General features: G+C 41.9%; 2 protein-coding genes and 1 long non-coding RNA gene across 4 annotated transcripts in view; 1 reads left to right on the top strand and 2 right to left on the bottom strand.

Annotated features, from left to right (window-relative positions):
- The window catches only part of LOC309703691 (protein NLRC3-like), a 169,816-nt gene that overhangs the window by 32,152 nt on the left and 117,592 nt on the right, over positions 1-20,072 (bottom strand). The window lies entirely within an intron of this gene.
- The window catches only part of LOC309703474 (NACHT, LRR and PYD domains-containing protein 3-like), a 143,609-nt gene that overhangs the window by 5,961 nt on the left and 117,576 nt on the right, over positions 1-20,072 (bottom strand). The window lies entirely within an intron of this gene.
- On the top strand, positions 11,484-18,741 carry LOC309703733. Its single transcript, XR_014275998.1, has 7 exons — positions 11,484-11,576; positions 13,470-13,810; positions 13,891-13,988; positions 17,502-17,573; positions 17,719-17,748; positions 17,832-17,873; positions 18,295-18,741. It is a non-coding gene; the product is annotated as an uncharacterized lncRNA (long non-coding RNA).

The raw sequence follows: 20,072 nt of genomic DNA on the forward strand, positions 1-20,072 counted from the left end.
AATCCTGCAGCTTATCACACATTTGATTTCCATGTGTGACGACTGCAAGCAGACTGAGGGACCCACTGCTGCACATAATCTGTGAGGCTTTGCACCCCTGATGATCCACCAGGACAAACTCAGCAGTGTGTGAGGAAGAGGAGGAGGAAGAGCCAGCAGCAGCTGACAGATGGAGAGAATAGACAGACTGTTCCCTGTTTGTGAAGGACTGCAAGGAAAGTTTAAAATAACTAACTGTCTGTCCTGAATCAGTCTTATTAGGTAATGTTCAAATAATTTTATCATCCCAGTGTTTCCAGTGTGGGAGAAAGTACTCAGGGCCTTCAAGCTACACACTATGAAAGGCAGCAACAAGTGTAATATTCAGAAACCTAAAGTATGTATCAGCAGCAGAATGGAGCTAAAAATAAATGTTGGTTTCAGTTCTATGAAGCTTTGAGTATTTTGGATCAGTAGCTGCTGTGTTTGTTGCATCATATTGCTGTAACTGTTTATATGTTTTATATATTCTGAGGTAAGTTGATCTATAGTGTTGCCTGACCCAGGAGTGGTCAAAACATTTATAATTTTTTATTCAATCATCTTCCGGAAGAGAGAGCCCTGCACAGTAGTGATGGGTCATTCGCGAATGAAATGGCTCTGAGATCCGACTCTTTGAAGTGAACGACGCGAGCAGGCTCCTTATCGCGAGCCGTCACGTGGTTTTTTTTTTGGGGGGGGGGGGGGGGGGGTTTGGTTTTTCTCTTTTCTTTCTCTCACCCTCTCTCTCGCACTTTTTTCCCGCTTCACTCTGCACGCGAGTCTTGTGCTTTATGCTGGGCAGAGGGGGGAGGGGCGGTAGTTACACTCGCAGTAGCACAGGAACAGAGCCAGAGGGAGAGAGAGAGCCAGGGACAACGTCACATTAGAAAGGTATAGTAATCATCCACAACTATTTTCAGTTGCAGATGATAAAGGATTCAGAAAGTTTATTCATGCGGGCCTATATGACAGAGAATGTGCATGTTCTTTTTGTTTTCATATTATAATTTATATTTAATTGTGTTGTGGTTTGCAGTGTTTTGTGTTGTTTCACTTTAAATTTGTAAAAGGAAAAAGCAGAAAATTTAAATAGTTAAAAGTTGAAATGTGAATAGTTGATTTTTGTATTATATGATTTATTTATTACATTTTTTGTGGAGTGAATAAATAAAAAGTATATTTACGGTGGCCCCTACAGACAAAGCACGTACAAACTCCAAAACATGTAAAAACACGTAAAAACTCAGAAGCACATAAAACTCAGAAGCACATAAAAACTCAAAACACGTACAAAAGACAACAGAAGTGCTCCAGGATGCTGGGCGCAGTGTGGAGCTTTTGTTATCTTGTGGCCACACAAGCCAGCAAGTACCAACGACCGGATTAGGTGTGTGGTAATAACAGGTAAATGAACTTTTTTTTAAATTATTTGAATATATATGAGTGCCTGTGTATAAATACACAAACAATACACACATGCTTTCAATTGTGTAATTTAAGTGATCTAGTAGCTCTGCTTTGGAAGTTCAGTTCATGCTAGAAATGTGTTTTATATTTATATATAAACATATATAAATAAAACCACTTTTTTTTACGTTAGTAATTCCTTTTGTGCACAATTTTATAGTATTGTTAATAATAAATTAATTAAAGCAACAAAAGAACCTAAAGAGCCGGTTCGGAGCCGAAAGAGCCGGCTCTTTTTAGTGAGCCGAACCGAAAGAGCGGATCTCTAAAAAGAGCCGGAAATCCCATCACTACTGCACAGCCCAAAGCCAGTTGCAGAAACTCTAACATTAGAAGCTCAATATGTGTCTGATATGGTGTTATTTTGGTACTTCACACGTCACACAGTTTCAACACAAACAACTCCTTATATGGTACAAGTTTAACTCTGTTAAATGTAATAAATTGTGTTTTCATTGATGCCTGGATGGCAAACTTAATTGTTACACCTGGTAAAGCAGCAATGTTATTAAAGATGAAAGAATTTAGACAGTTTTTAACTCTCAGTGTGTCGCAGTGTTCGTTTGACTTTGGGACCTGAAGGGACGGAGTTTTGTACCCAGGTTACTCTGCGAGGCTCCTGACTACGATAGTTATAACGCTCTGACAGTCCATCAAGTAGTGCGGCTTGGTAGCTTACCAAAGTCATACTAAAACATTTTTGACAGATTTTTTAGCGCCGTGTACCACATAAAATCTGTTTGAGGTTAGTAAGCACAACCAGAATTCATACATAAGGTACGCCGGATTATAAGGCGTACTGACGATTTTTGAGAAAATTAAAGGATTTTAAGTGTGCTTTATAGTGCAGAAAATACGGTATACAGAAAAAAATAATATATCGCGATATATATTGTTACCGCACATGCTTCAAATTATACGGCAATATGGATTTTAGGCCATATTGCCCAGCCCTACTTACTTTTTCTTACTTTCTTTTTTACTGTTTATACTGGAGCACCGTAACCAACATAATTTCCCCTAGGGATCAATAAAGTATTCTGATTCTTATTCATATGACAAACAGACTCAATAGGAGATGTAGCCTAGAATTAAACGTCTACATTTCAAAGAAACACATAGGTCAGTACCTCACCAGTGTCTCTAAACATTTAGATTCATAAAATTCTGAGTTTAGTTATCAAGGACACGAACGAGCAAACATGCCAGTTCTGAGGGAGTGTACACATATTAATGTCCGTGCATGTCGAGCTTTTCACAGAAGAAATGGTGGCCATAAGATTTTTATTTTGGTAAAGGATACATTCCAAGTGTCCTCGTCTCCTTTTTTCCATACAAACAGAAAAACTCCACTGCATAGGTCTTCCACTCCACAACAGCAACATTGTCTAACTTAAATAGTTATACTCCCATAAGGCTTTATTTTCTATAGTGCCAGGATAAAGCAACATTAAATATCATCCATCCAGATCATCTTTAACAAAATATTTCCACTTTGTATAAACTCACACTGAAGACCAAAATAATTGTCACACATGATAAAACAGAATTAAATAATAAATTGTCTCTTACTTAAACAACTATGTTTTAAAGATTACATCAAACTCAATATATCACTATTGTCGCAAACCTTAAGCACCACAAAATATTCAGTTTCATTAACAAGGAACTAGCAAACGTGACGGGTCTGGAGGGGAGCATGAATGGGCTCATGTCCAAACATGTCTGTACATGTTTAGCTTCTAGCGGGACAAATAGTGGTGAAAAGTCAACAAATGTTTTTTGATAAAAGGACATTCCACGGGTAACCTGTGTTTTCCCAGACTGGACAAATTCAGTTTCACTTGAGAAAAAGACATCACTGTTTGAACCTGTAATTTTTTTTTCAGTTTCATTTTAAGACGGCATTGTTCTAGCCCCATAGACAGGTTGCCAGAAAGACATACAACCATTCAGGACTATGGACAATTTAGAATTGGTAACATGCAAATGTCTGGACCATGGTAAGGAACCTATGGAGGCACATAATCAAACATCGGTTCCATGTTTCTTGATTGTAATATTACTCTGTAATTTCTCTTTTCTATGCTAATAAATATAGGATTGACTATTGGGACTGATTTGGATTTGAAAGGGTGACATTATCAAGAGATAATCAGCAGACTAGTGCACCAAAGGAAGAAATCAGTCCTACGTATTTATTTAATATCCACATGGAACAACTCTCCAAGTCTTACTGGAGGCCAAGACCCTGCCATCCAGAGTAAGTATCTGTTAGATACCATATTTCTAAGAGTTTCAAATGTGACCTTGTGACTCTGGTGAAAGCTCCCAAATAGCTTCAGTGATATACTGGTTCATTTCCTTCTCTACCTCCAGTTCCTTCACCACCAGAGGAGTGATATTCCACATTCCTGCAGCACTCAGGGTCAGGAGTGTCTCCTTGGGTAGTGGGCACACAGAGTGGTGGATCCGTGTTATCTCTTGACTAATGAGCTCATTTTAAACAGAAATAAGTTCACTAATGATGTTGTGTGTGCTGCACTCTGAAACTCATTCTTTTCTATCACTTGCACCGGGCAGTAACAGTTTCTCACTGCATTGAGCAAAGTGGAGGATAATATACAGAGTGACACATATTCCAGAGACCAGTAAATATGTATTTACTGGTCAACCACAACATGAATTAAAACATGGGTGGGTTCCACTGTTGCCAAAGCAGTTCCTCATAGAGGGTAATATGATTGTTCGTTTTCTCTGTATGTATTATTGTAGGGTCTACCTTATAAAGTGCCTTGATGAGATTGAATTGAATATAAGGTTTCTGGACCAGGTAACATCCCAGGTCATACTGTCAAAGCATGTGCTCACTAACTGGCATCTGTTTTCACAGACATTTTCAGCTTCTCACTGTTTTTATCTGTAGTCTGCTTTCAACACTATAAATCATTAAATCAGCCACCATCAGTGAGTCTGCTTACAGAGCAGAGGTAAGAACCCTGACATCATGGTATCGGGATAACAACAGACTGCACGGCAGAGGCAAATCCCCATTTATATTGAGGGGACAGAGATGTCAGATGCTTCAGGTTCCTGTGGATTAACATCAGGTTTGCCATTCATCCCAAAATACACACCAAATTCTATCAATGCAGCATCGACAGTATTCTGTCTGGCTGTATCATAAGCTGATATGGCAGCTGTTCTATGGAGGGTGGTCAGATCAGCACAGAGTATCAGCAGCTCTGAACTGCCAGCCATCTAGGACCTCTACTCACTGTTGTAATAGTAATTTTACAATGTATGTTGAAGGGATATTACTGCCCTCTGTTGGTGTGTTTGTGCATTACACTAAATAAAAAGGTGTTCGTTAAAAACATCACTCACAGCGCTGTAAGAGGAAGGCTCAGAAGACCCTCACTGATCCCAGCCACCCCACCCATACACCCTTCCCATGGTACAGCAAGATCTATACCCAAACCAGCAGATTCAGGGACAGTTTCTACTCCATACTGAAATATAGGACAGTTTATTTTGCGCAATCACATTGTATATGTATATACAGTAGTTTTAATAATCTGCATTTATTTATTCTAATTTCTTTTAATTAATATTAATTTTGATTTATTTGTACAGTTCAATCTCTTATCTATTGTGTGTAATTTTTCTTTGCTGAAAAATTGTGGGGCTCTGAGCTTAAGATTTTAATTGCCGGTAGTAATGTGCCACATTACCTGTATATGAAAATAAAACTTGAGCTTGATATAGTCAGTACTCTTTCATCTGCAGTCAGAAACAGCATTAGGAGGAGCTGCAGAGGTGCAGATGTGAAGTAACTGTGAGCGGCTAAAAAGCTTGGCTGGATGTAGAAGGATATCAGCTCCCGTTTGGAATATGCAAGATTAAATCTTGATCTTAAATGTGAGTCAGCCAATACATCCCCAGTCAAACTTTATCAAGAGAGAACTTCTTTCATCTACAGAAGCAGTTATTGTGCAACTGTGACAAACCTCTGAAAATAGCAGCAGCTCTGCTCATGACTGCACAGATCTGAGCTGATTTTAACCGGACTTTCGGTTCTATTTTAAAATGCTGTGAGAACAGGTCAGTTAGACAGCTGAAGTCAGAACTGAAGACAGTTCAGTTCTGCTTTGTTTTCAGTGAAATCTGATGAAGCATTACTGAGGACCAGGAATTTGTGTGACTCTGGAGAGTTAGTGGAGAGTTTTAGGACGGAGCCAAAGTTTTAGCTCTGCATTCAAAACTCTGAAGATGAACAAACCTCAAACTTATAAAATTCACATAATCTGAACATATTTTTGGGCAGTCTGCTAATGTCCTATTTTATGGAAAGTGACTGAAAAATAATATAAGTACCAAACTGAATGGACAGTCTCAGAAATACGATCATCTGCATCTCAGTGTTTCCTGTTCTAGTTTTCACAGTCTTGCGTTCCGAACTTGCTTGGCTCTCTGGGCTCTCTGCAGACATCCTGCTCCTCCTTTTACTCTCCCACCGGGATCCAACCCGGCTCAGCTGAGGGGTGCCTGTAGCCAGCCTCCTCGCTCCTTGTTCAGCTTCCTGTCCCAGCCTCAGCCTGCTGAAGCTGTGATCTCTGCACAGCCAAAGCTTGACTGTGCAGCTCCCCTTGAACATTGTGACCCTGGACTATCTGACACCTCAATGACAGTAATTTTGTTTTTTTTTCCTCTGGACTTTTTCTCTGTCTGAATGTGTTGAACCCGTAACTCAGCGCTGAGTCAGTAAATCTAAATAACATATCCTTTTGTTCTCCTGAACTGGCTGAAAATAAAACTGTGCGTGTAGATTTCGTATATGAACCTGCATCTATTTGTGGCGATGAGCCAGAACTTCCTAAGACTGGTTAATGGCCGGAGTTTCCTAAGATGGCTTTTTGTGCTCTGTCAAAGACTAATTTTCATGCTTCTCAGTCAGAAAGAGTTTCTGAAGCAGCTCAGTCTGAAACAATCAGCAATATAACTCAATTAGCTCAGTCTGAAAGGGGTTTATCTCCTGGGCTCACTCTGGTTCTAGTAATTCTGTGCTTGCCTCCCCCAAGACCTTTTTTTCAGTCCCTGTCACAGATCATAATGAGTCAATTCCTGTTAGTTATATTAGTTATATCCATATGAACAGTAAAAATGAACTTTTTGCTAACTCTGTGTAGACAGAGGACCCGTTTTCACTACCTGAGTGAAAGTAAATTCAGAGCTCTCTGTGTCTGTAATTTCTGAGTTTCCCTCTGTGTCTTCTGCTGAGGCTTTCTATCAATCAGAGCAGGCCTGCTCTAAGACCCTATTTTTATTGCGCTAACTGGAGCTCACTTGGCCAGGGAAGATTGTGCCTGTGTTTGCTGCCACAATCTGTCATGTTGTCTCTCAAAGTAAAATGGAAATGATTACACATGCTTTCATTTATCCCACCTTAATTATTATAATTCATCAGAATCAGAATACTTTATTGATCCCTGTGTCACGGTCCGCTGTGACAGACCGTGTGGAGAGTGCGTGGAGGACTCAGGTGCAGACACAAGTGACTCGGGAGTGAACTTTAAACAAAAGCGAGCCTTTTATTGTGGCTGGTAACATAAGAGAAACGAACAAGAATAAGGGCAACACAAAAGCAATAACTAAACAGAAACCTAAACTGGGGAATGAACTAAGGTAAGGCTATGATTTAGAATACAACAGACCGGGCATGGAAACACGGAGGGTGGGAACACAGACGACGCGACACAGACTGTAAGAAACACAGAGACTAAATACACATGAGGGATGATCAGGGGAAGTGGCCACACATGGGAACGCAGCTGATATACATGAACTTAACGACAGGACAGGAGGAGTGAAACTGAATACACTGACATTCAATACAGACTTTCAAAGTACAACAGGAAACATGGAGATTAGACATGACATGAACCAAACATAACCATGCAGACATGACTCATGACAGATAGACGCACGAACCAGGGAGACTCAGTACAGGGGAAGATGACAGAAGCGACAGCATGAACTTGACAACACAAGACACACGGACATAAACACATGAAGGGCAAGGGAGGCTATATACAAGGGTAATATAATTACAAATGAGCTGGAATAACTAAATGAACCTAAACAATCAATAAACATCAAAATAGACTAAACACAAAACACTGGGTCGCACGACCCAGGACCATGACACCCTGGGGGAAATTATTTTTTGTTACAGTGCTCCATTATAAACCAACATTAACAAGACAGACAATACGCTAACTAAGAATAGTACAATATATACAGGCATATAGGGCTTTGGAGTTGACGTCATGCCGCAAAGCATTGTGGGAGCGCGGCACCATTTTCGGGGTCTACGAATCAAAACAAACACACTGTGTTGGAACGACGACTACAAGATGCTTAAAAGCAGCTCAAAAGAGAACGGACTGTATAGAGACCGATTGCGTCCAGAGGCGAAGCAGCGGTACTTGCAGAAAATAGCGTGCATTGGAGTGGAGTAGAAACCTTGAAGACCAACTGCTCGAGTACTGCGAGTGAAATGCGTTTGATTTCCCTGCAATCATTCACATTAGGGCAGCATAAATTCATTCATGAGGGGAAATTACAGTGAGAACATGTGGAGGCTGTTAGAGGGATAACATAGTGAGTTCAGTGCATTGATGTGGCATTGTCCTGAAGGATTTAGTTATTCTTTATGGTTAAAGAAATTGCACTAATTTATTAATGTTTATTTTAAATAATCCTAATTATACATCTTGCTTCCATGTTTGTATCCTGTGTCACTAAAAAGACATTTTATTTTAGTTTTATACATTGATTAATGACCTGCGGAATCTCCTTATCATGTTAAGTGATTCATAATTGTCACTTTATGCTTTCTCCATCTCTAAAGTGATGACATCCTTGCATTACATACTTTAGGTTCATTTTCTGCAGGCAGGTTTCTGACAGAACAGGCAGATTAAGAATATAAGATGCAGCGTTGATGCACGTTGAGCTGCAACGTTAGGGCATTATTCCCCTGTTTGAGCAGATTATCCCTGCATCGCCTACAGATGGTTCAGAATGCTGCTGCGAGGGTTCTCACCAGGCTCTCTAACAGGTCCCATGTGAGAACCATTTTGGTGATCAATTTCAGAGCCCTCAGATACTTCCCTATATCAGTGAACGACTTCAGTCATACAGAGATCTCTGTGATCAAAGCTTGTTGTCTGTACATTGGTCCAGCTTAAAGACCAAAGGTGACAGAATCAGAATCAGAAAGACTTGATTCATCCCCGAGGGGCAAATAAGATCCAAGAGAGCAACATGATGTTGAAGATAAGGACAGGGCATAAACAGGCAATAAGAGTGAGATAATAAATACACAGAATATACAGTATATACACAGTTTTAAAATTACACAGTTTTTAAATTAAAGTGACTGAATAGGTGAATAAATAACTGTAAGTGACTAAAAGTGAATTAAGTGTTGGCATTATAAAAATAGTGCAGAGTAGTTTATGTTTCTGGTGTGGGAAATGTTCTTATCGGCTGGAGTTAAAAAGCAGGGTGGCTTTGGGGACAAAGGTGGCTCTCCTCCTCTCAGTCTTGCAGGAAATTTAGTGGAGGCGTCGCCCAGAGGGGAGCCATTGAAATGCGGGTGAATAAAAATCAGAATCAGAGTACTTTATTAATCCCGAAGGAAATTAGGGTTACAGCAGGCAGCACGCTAATGGCACATGCGCACTTACAAAGGAACCTTCTGACCAACTTTACACAAACATCACATTGGGCAGACATGTCAGAAAGGTAGGCTGATAGGGAAAAAAACAACAACGAAAATACATAACATGAGGTAAGAGGAGGAGAAAAAAAAAACTCCACTCAGACTGAGCTCCTAGTGGGAGAACAGTTTGATAACAGAAAAAACACCTCAGCACAAAAGCACATGACTATCAATACACCATAGAAACACGAGACAAGCAACAGGGGCGGGTAAAGGGTAAGAGAGAAAGCCGGCGTAGACAGCGCATCCGGTCCTGCAGCATCTGTGCTGGTCCAGTTGACTGCCATCTTCCCTGGTAGGGCACAAGCATCGAAGGCGTTTGGAAAGGGAGGGGGGATCAGTGTGTGCATATCAGTGTATGTGTGTGTGTGTGTGTGTGTCCAGAGTTCAGCTGAGACAGTGTCCTTCGCCCAGTCGCCCAGTAAACAGTCTTCCAGTCAACCCAGGTGTCCTTGCATGGAATGGGAAGAATAGTCAACACACAGTCGTTATCTGGGAGTTTTTGTTCAGCTCCAGCCTTGGGCCTGCAGCTGGCGCCGAGGTATCCGCATTCTGATGTTGATGTTGTTGATTTTTCTTTTATGCGAGCAGCTCAGGAGAATTTCAAAGCTGTTCTTTAACACTCCGACACTGGTCTCAATCTCCCGTTGGAGAACCGCGAGCCTCCCCATGATGGTATCAAACTCCCGTTCCGTGGTGTTGTCATTCTTTTGATTCTGAGACCCCACAACTGCAGTGAGCTGTCTTAACCATGCTGCTTTCGTTGTGAGAAGTCACGCCTCGTCCCACCGTTTCAATCCCAGCAGGCAGCCTTAAGGGGGTGTGAACAGCCGGTTCCGCTCTCTTAATTCTCCGATAAGTCAGGGCCAAGCCAGCTCCGATCAGCAAGAACCCTGTTATCATAGTTCCGAATAGGTAGATATCTTCAGCGTCCTCGATCGACAGTCCCACCAGGCACACAATCCTCCATGTCTGCCACCCGTGTATCCGGCAGGGAAAGTCCCTCCAGGGCACTCGGGCTTTCCTGAGCCCAGACTTCTCGTTGAGAAAAGGGTGTCAATAGCATTCAGAGACCAGTTGATCAAATCTATAATTCTCTTTTAGGTTTTAGAGAATGACTGTGAGAGACTGTTCCAGGGAAAGTAATGCACACGAAACAGGACAAGGACACAAGAGGCTAAGCAGGGAAGATAAGGGGAAGGAGGAGAGGAGAAAAGTGCGACCGCCTTCGCAGAGACCTGAAGAAGTAGTCAAAGGGATCACTGATGATTTTGGCTGCCTGTCTAAGTCAGTCTAAGTCAGTGCCTGTGCTTTCAAGGTTGTGGCCCCAAAGCTGCGGCTCTCACTTCCACTGGAACTAAGATCTGTGAACACTGTTGATATCTTTAAAAAGACACTTAAGACCCACCCCAGGGGTGACCCTGCACAGGTGGGAGACCTGATTGTTCCTTTGAGGCGAGTTGAAACTCCTCCTAACATCAGTCCCTGGGTGACTAAATCTGTGATGTCCAGCATACAGAAAATTAATCTCAGCATCCGTGCACAAAAATAAACCATCGTGCATGCGCGAGTGACTGCTTTACATGCATTGGGGGCGACCGTGGCTCAGGGGAATGGGAAGCTCATCTGTAACCGGAAGGTTGAAGGTTTGATCCCCCTGCTCTCTCTGTCCTGGTCGTTGTGTCCTTGGGCAAGACACTTTACCCTACCGCCTACTGGTGTTGGCCAGAGGGGCCGATGGTGCGATATGGCAGCCTCCCTTCTGTCAGTCTGCTCCAGGGCAGCTGTGGCTACAACCGTAGCTGCTTCCACCAGTGTGTGAATGTGAGAGTGAATGAATTGTAAAGCGCTTTAGGTGCCTAGAAAAGCGCTATATAAATGCAAACTATTAATATTATTATTGCTACAGTTTCACGCTCTCTGGCCCTTCTGTCTTCAGAGTTATTGAAATTTATCATAGAAGGATCCGGTCTGCAGTCCACATGATTTCAAAGCTGTGATGAAGCTGTTGGTGCACATTTGACTTTCACACAGTGTTACAGCTTCTGACCTGCACATTATTCTTTCTATCTTTCCCTCTAACCTCTGATCCTCCAGTTGGCTCTGTGTTCGACACTGTAAACAGCTTTTATTGTGAAGGTTCTCAGAGGAGGGGACTTCCTGTGAAAGAGAACTTTTTTCTGTGCCATCAGCTGCAGAGTAACAGCTCTGCTCTGACAGCCGTCGGTGAGCCTGAGAGGATCAGCTGTAACGGGATTGTTACTGAGGATGAAGATGATGATCCTGCTCCTCTTACTCGGTAAGAAAGCTGCTCTGATCCTTTGAACACACACACACAGGCGCACGCATGCACACACACACACAAACAAACACACACATGGATGCATGCACACACACACACATGATTCTTAAACCATCAGGAAACATGGAGTAATAGTTCAATGCAGCTGAACTACATTAAAACAAAGGTTTATTTATTCATTAAGGTAAATGTGCTTCGTGCAAACTGAATTTCTACAGTCAAGCATGTTTTTATATGACCACACTGAACTACCCTGTGGTCATGTGGCCAAATGTGAAGCTGGGTGTTCACAGTGAGTGCGGAACACTTCAGTAAAACCTCCACATTGACATTATTTATTAACTGCTCATGTCCACTGATTAAGCTCTTTTATGTGATGAAGCTCGTTCATGTGATGAAGCTCACTCCCATGGCCTCCATGCAAGATGGACCTGCTCCACCCGCTGAACACTGAGCTGTGTTCATGTCTCTACATGGTCTATGTGATGATCTGACGTGTTTAACCTTAGAGTGCAGGGAGGAGTCTGTACTACAGGAAGTGCCCACTGAGCCTTTTTTAGATTTAAGCTCACACCCCAGCAGGTGGAGGAGCCAGAGGGAGAAAAAAGAAGCCGTGTGGGGAGCGTGGTCGTTCAGTGCTGTAACTTCAGCTTGACCACAGTGGAACATTTACCCACACCCTAAGATATCAGTACTACATATAAGCATCAGTACCCACATGCAGTATCAGTACAACAATCAGTATCAGTACTACATATCAATATCTGCACTACATGCAGTATCAGTACATACAGTAAATCAAATCACTTTTATTGTCACATCACATGTGCAGGTACACTGGTTCAGCACAGGCAAGTGATATTTTGGGTGTAAGCTTCACAAGCAACAGAGGTGTGCAAAATACAATAACATAAGATAAGATAAGATAAGATAAGATAAGATAAGATAAGATAAGATAAGATAAGATAAGATAACCTTTATTAGTCCCACACGTGGGAAATTTGTTTTGTCACAGCAGGAAGTGGACAGTGCAAAAGTTATGACGCAAAAATTAGAATACAATAAGAATAAATACAGTACACAACTGTACAGAATAGAATAAAATAATATACTATATACAGTAGAATAAAATAGAATAAAAATATACAATAAGAAAAAAATAGAATACGAATGCTATATACAACTGAGTAAAAATACAACGATGCCAGAAAAGATTATTGCATTATTGCACTTATATGTATGTATATATATATATAAAAAAATATATATATATATACACACACAAAGACACGCATATATGTATGTGTATATATATATATGTGTGCGTATGTGAGTGTATATATATATATACACATACAGAGAAAAGGTGGGAAAATAAAAACATCTTGATGATTGAGTTTAATGACAAAAATGTTTCTATTGCTCCATCAGGTGAACAGAGCTCTGCTGTCACATCCTTGTTGTGCTTTCTTCTTGCTAATGTTCACGTCTTTGCTTCAAAATGAAACTGGTCCTCATCTTCCTCCTAAATTCAGAGCAGCTCTGAGAAAAAAAGTAAAATACAAATGAGAGGTTCATCTAAAACTTTACAGAATAAAGTCAGTAGAGTTGGTTCCACCTTTACGCTGTGCTGCAAACCAGTCCATGAGACTTTGTGGTGCAGGGAACAGCTCTGATTGGCTCATGCAGCCAGGTGGGCGGGTCCATACAACAAAAAGGTTTAAAATTAAATAACTCTGGAAGTAGTTTGTCAAACTCTTAGTCTCTGTGACACTCTGAGAATATCACTGTGTGTGTCAGTGCGAGTGTGTGTGTGTGTGTGTGTGTGTAAGTGAAAGGTCAGGTGACTGTGAGTCACAGCGTCTATCTGTTTCATGTTTCTGTCTTCAGTTTCCCAGCATGCCTCAGGGGTGGAGGTTTATGAGGGGGTGGAGTCTGTCCTGCTTCCCTGTCGGATACAAGCTGATGATTCCAGGAGCGCCACAGAACTGCTGTGGCACTGTGATGAGTTCAAGAACCCGCGAGTCCACGTGCGCTTAGTGGTGACGATCTTCATGATCAAAACGTTCGTTACGTCGGTCGAACATCAATGAGAGCCGACGCTCTGCAGACTGGAGACCTCAGCCTCACTCTGAGAAACCCTACAGTCTCTGACAGTGGAACCTACACCTGCATCACCCTCAGGAGCAAAGAAGAGCTGAGTGGGACTGAAGTACAGTTGAAGGTCACGGGTCAGTTGACAGAGGTCAGATTGATGTGAATTCATACAAACATGTTGATGATGTTTATGTCTCGTGTCTTTGTGTTACAGAACCTCCTCGTCCAGTCTGGCCCACAGTTCTCTCAGCTGTGCTGCTGGGTACTCTGATCATTCATACGTGTGCTGCATATGGATGAGGAACAGAGAAGGTGAAGAGTGTGTGTGTGTGACTTAGTAACAGAGCGAGCTCTACCGTCACGCTGACTGATGTCTGTGACCTTTGACCTCCACGCATTAATCCATCCTCCAGCAAATCCTCACATATCACTGAAACTAGCTGTTGATGTTTCCAACAGGTCTGCAACATCTGGATTAGGATTGCAAAAATTCAATAATTCGTTTGACACGTGACTCTGTAGCGCTCCACTGTCACCATGGAAACACAGGCCACATTAGTGACTAAAAACAGACCTGCAGTGCAACCATATGAATAAGAGTGTGACAGCAGTAAGCCCACACAGCTCCCGGTTTGAAAAACAAAGACTGATAACCAGAGATGGGCAGTAACGCGTTACTTGTAACGCGTTACTGTAATCTGATTACTTTTTTCAAGTAACGAGTAAAGTAAGGGATTACTATTGCAAAATCGGTAATTAGATTACCGTTACTTTCCCGTAGGAACGCTGCGTTACTGCGTTACTAAAACCGTGATTTTTTTTGCGAGAATGTCTCATGACAGTGACGTAAGCAAGTGCGACGTTGGTGACAGCAGCTGTGTGCAGATCAACAATGGATAATATGTCGAGTGCGGGAGAGAGTATGAGCGTGCAGCGTTTAAAGTGTGGAAGTACTGACCTTACTTTGAGTTTGATTCCATAAAAAGTGACAAAAACATTAGTGTCCGCTGTGCGTGGGAAGAAAACTTCTTTTTACAGCGAAAAAAACCCCTAAACTTCCGAGCAAGCACCGAGTAGCTACGACGTGATGGGAAACTCACAGAGACACTCGCGCGGATTCTTCAACTGACCGCAGCACACCTGCACCAGGGTAACCCTCCGCCTACCCTGCTCCTGCTTTACAGGTAAAAATAGAGCAAAAGGACCGCTGAGTCTTTGACTTTATTTATTTTCTGCTGTGTTTTACTTGCATCTGTTTGAAAGAGTGAGTGAAAACACAAAAAATATTTTATTTTATGTGCTGGAATGTGTAGAAAATAGGTTTAAATGTTAAACTAATTTATTCAAGTCAGAGAATGTTGCATATAATTAAATGTTTTGCTTGATGCATAAAGTTAAAAGATTAAAACTGATAAAACAAGTTTTAAAAAGAGACTTTTCCATTTGATTACATTTTGTATGATGGATTATGTAGAAAAAGTAGAATTGGGCTGAAAGATCTATCACCTCTTCAGGTTGTAAATCGTGTTTTTAAAAAGTAACTAAGTAACTGAGTAATTAATTACTTTTGAAAATAAGTAATCAGTAAAGTAACGGGATTACTTTTTTGGGGGAGTAATCAGTAATTAGTTACTGATTACTTTTTTCAAGTAACTTGACCAACACTGCTGATAACCAGAGATGGTTACTTTTTTCAAGTAACGAGTAAAGTAAGGGATTACTATCGCAAAAAAAGGTAATTGGATTACCGTTACTTTTCCGTAGGAACGCTGCGTTACTGCTTTACTAAAACCGTGATTTTTTTGCGAGAGTGTCTCATGACAATAACGTAAGCCAGTGCGACGTTCATGGCAACAGCTGTGTGCAGATCAACAATGGATCACATATCGATTGTGGGAGAGAGTATGAGCGTGCAGCGTTTAAAGCGTGGAAGTACTGACCTTACTTTGAGTTTGATTCCATAAAAAGTGACAAAAACATTAGCGTCCATCGTGCGTGGGAGGAAAACTTTTTACAGCGAAAAAAGCCCCTAAACTTCCAAGCAAGCACCCAGTGCGCAACGATGTAATGGGAAACTCACAGAGAAACTCGCGGATTCTTCCACTGACCGCGGCACACCTGCACCAGGGTAACCCTCCAACTACCCCATTCCTGCTTTACCGGTGAAAATAGAGCAACAGGACCGCTGAGTCTTTGACTTTATTTATTTTCTGCTGTGTTTTACTTGCATCTATTTGAAAGACTGAGTGTAAACACACAAAATATTTTATTTTATGTGCTGGAATGTGCAGAAAATAGGTTTAAATGTTAAACTAATTTCTTCCAGTCAGAGAATGTTGCATATAATTAAATTTTTGCTTGATGCATAAAGTTAAAAGGTTAAAACAAGTTTTAAAAAGAGACTTTTCCATTTGATTACATTTTATATGACGGATTATGCTGTTACACGCCGGCCTGGGGCGGGGGGAAATAATAATAACACAAGAAAAATAATAAAAAGTAGTAAATCACACAGCCACAGCTTTACAATGAGTAGTCGTTTTATTAACTTGACAGGTAGCGAGCGCCAGGGTGGGCATGGCCAAAACAACAAACAAAACACTGGAAATGAATCAGAACTAACTTACCTATGAATCCACCCCAAAAGAAAATACAAACCTCTAACCTGTCTCCCTACCCGAAACAGGAGAAAAAGAAACGGCTTCCCACCCCTACAGCTACCATGTCCAGATACGACTCTCTAAACTGTTTTTACTGCAGCCCAGCTCTGTCACACGCCACGACGGGCCCCAAACGCGCAGCTCACTGGAAACAGGAAGTAGTAGGAGGGGCTGCCGGCCCAGTCAGGTCCCAATTTGTAGCTGGCCTCATTCCCTCTTCCACCAATGGTTAGCCTCCACCTGGAAACAGACATCACAGAGTACAAACAATGCCCCCGCATGGTGTGGCAAGTAACAGCACCACACGGCAACAATGACCTGGGTCATAACAATGTAGAAAAAGTAGAATTGGGCTGAAAGATCTATCGCTTTATTACCTATTCAGGTTGTAAGTTGTGTTTTTAAAAAGTAACTAAGTAATTTATTTATTTTGAAAATAAGTAATCAGTAAAGTAACGGGATTATTTTTTTAAGGGGAAGTAATCAGTAATTAGTTACTGACTACTTTTTTCAAGTAACTTGACCAACACTGCTGATAACACAACAGCAGCATTGATAATGATGTCACAGTTTAGCAATTAAGGTTAAGGTTACCGTGGCGCTGAGCTCAGGGGGAGTGAAAGAACACAGCGATGTTCCTGCGATCGCCTGTAAAAGCTTTACTGGGACAAAGCTGCAGGATTCATCTGATCAGCTGAGCAACAAAGTCTGCAGCTGCTCCACCAACGTCTGTTTACACAGAGAAAGCTGAACTCACTCTGATACACGTTTAAGTCACACAGCTTAATAAAGGCTAACAGCAGCCGTCCTATTTTACATGGAAGCAACACCAACAGCAAGCAGGGGGGAGTCTAAACGGGGGCTGTGTTACTACTGTGTTAATTAAACTGTGTTAACATTTAAAAGTATAGAAATGAACGTATGTTTTCACAAATCAGTTGAAATGTACATGATTGCGCGTGAGATTATTTATGTTTTTGCATGAATAAGTTAAGGTTCTTCCTGTTAAAGTGAGTTTTTCCTTCCCACTGTGGCGAAAGTGATTGCTGAAAGAGGGTCATCTGATTGTTTCTTTGTGTTATTGTGGGGTCTTACAATATGAAGCACATTGAGCTGACTGTCGTTGGAGCTCCTCCTGTGCTGATGTGTACTCTGTGTGATGTAGGGGGTTGGGGATCAGACCTGTGGAAGTGTGGAGATGATGGCTAGCTGAGATGGAGCGGACGAGTCTCCTTCTGTGAGTTTCTCCACATTTATTATCTGTCTGTCCAACACTGGAGGGCGCTGTTGATTATTGATGTGTGGGAACAGCCAATCACTGCAGTCTGAATGCTTCTCTTTGGTCATGTGACCATTTGATCTCTGATCAGTGGGTTCTTCAGTTTCAGGCCTGTTTCTGCTGACTGCTGCAGGTGAGCTGATGTTCCTACACCTGTCTGTCCTCATCATGAGCTCTGACCTTTGGTGACCTTTAGTGACCTCTGTCCTTTTACAGGTGTGTGTGTGCTGCTGCTGTCTGGGCTGGCTGTTCCTGCGGGTAAGTTGATGATGAGGAACAAACACTAATAAATGAAGAAGGAGGAGGGAGGAAAGACCTCCTGTGGAGGAAGAGCCACAGACAGAGTCCTCCTTCATTTCTTTTGCACTGCTTAGAGGAGATCTGACATGATGCAGCTGGGCAGATGTTGTCAGTCAGGGTCACCTTTTATATCCTCCTCATGTTTGGTCCTGAGCAGCCTCTTGGGTTTCATGCAGTGTAAAGTTCTCAGAGCTTTTCTGGTCTCAATGACTGCTCAGAGTGTTTAAACTACAGCTCACACTCATACCTGCCTCACCTCCAGGGCTGATCCAGGATCAGCACTTCCAGCCTTCCTGCTGTGAGGAGAGAGAGCTGATTAGTGCACCTCTGTGCTGTGTTTAACTGACCAACACACCTTCTCTGCTTCCTCCTTCTTCAGATGCTCCTCCTCTTCTTCTTTCTGAGTCTGTGCTCAGACTCCTCTGCCATCTAGTGGTCTTCTGTCCATACTGCATCTCCACTGGTCTGCTGCTGTCCATCTACAGCAAGACACTGAACAAGCCAGCCGTCTCCATGGAGATGACCCAGCATCACAGAGGTCAAGGACTCGATGAAGACTACGATGACATCACTGCTTACGTCACCACCGAGCATGCCTTCTGAGCTGCAAATGGTGTTCGTGTTGCAGCTGCAGAAGGTGCCACAGATGCACATGCTGGAGCAGCACTCACAGCAGTCCTCTGTACTTGTAAGAAGCAGAATTTTTAGTATTAATTTGATATCAGGCAGACCTCTGAGGGTTTCTGAGGAATATATCAGAAAGAATTATCTGATTGCAGAAGCCTGTATTTTTCACAGTAAATGTTCATTTGTGATAAATTTTAATAATGGCTGAAAATAAAGTGTTACATACAAAACTTACAGCATTCCAGTCCTCAGTGTGTGTGTGTGTGTGTGTGTATGTCCTGTCAACACGACATTTGTGAAGTCACTGCTGCAGTTGTGCTTCTATACACTATAACTACACTATATTATTTCCAAGAGCATGCTCGGGTCATCACAACAACCTTCATGTTGTGCTTGAGTATGTCTGTTACTTTAGTCATAAGCTGCCTCTATTGGAACTGGATGGTGTGATGTGTCTGCAGCTCTACATGTATTATAGGAAAATCAATGATGATAATCCACAGTAGATCTGACCAAAAAGAGATATAAAGTGTGTGTATACAGGTATACATATCATCCAAAAATTCACCACATCCTCTTTTCTTTGTATCTGCTCCTTCCTGGTTCTATACTGAGAAAACATTGCATTGCAAACATTGCAACCACTTTTCCAAGAATACGCGCTTCTTTTGTGGTTCGGACTCCTTCTGACATTTCTTTGGAGGTGGAGGAAAACCAAAGTAATTGCTTAAAGGAGCTTCTTCTGTCACGGCTGGGGGCAGTCGTGTGGTGTATTGAAAAAAGGATCCAAAATGCAGGTATTGGCTGGTGTGCGAGTGAGTGTTTATTTACAGAGGTGAGAAGGTGACAAAACAGGAGGAGCAGAGCAGGGAGTAAACAAACATAAACTGGGAAAACTAAAGAACAAAGCTTAAACCAGACACTCACAGGAGGAGGAGCAAAATGCACAAAGAGAGATGGCAGACAGACACAGAATGAATACCGGGTAACAGAATAATGCAGACTAACATGGAATTAAACAGAGGACGCGACAGAGAGCACAGGAAAACACAGGGCTTAAATACACGGGGAGTAATCATGGAATGGGCCACAGGAGGGAGACACAGCTGGGAGCAATTAGGCTAACGAGACAGGGGAGAGGTAAAACTGAACACACTGACATGAGACATGAACTTTCAGAATAAAACAGGAAACTAACAGACACAGAGAACCAGACAGGACACTGAACTTGACAGGCAGACTCATGAGCAGACACAATAACACCATGGACAGACAGAGGAAACACAGAGAAGTGGGAGCAGGCAGGCAAAGAACAGAAACCTAACAAATGGCAAAATCACAACAGAATACACACTCGGAATGAACAAAAGCATAAGGAACACAAAACACTGAGTCCTCAGACTCAGGACCATGACATCTTCGACATCTTTAAGAGTTCTAAGCAAATGTCTGTCCTCCTCCAGAAAATCTTATGTATGCAAACACGCGTTGCAACTTCTTATCTTGTGCGTGTTTTTTATTTTGACAGCG

Source organism: Aulonocara stuartgranti (assembly GCF_965226115.1).
Source record: "Aulonocara stuartgranti genome assembly, chromosome: 3".
In the NCBI taxonomy this organism is placed as follows: domain Eukaryota; kingdom Metazoa; phylum Chordata; class Actinopteri; order Cichliformes; family Cichlidae; genus Aulonocara; species Aulonocara stuartgranti.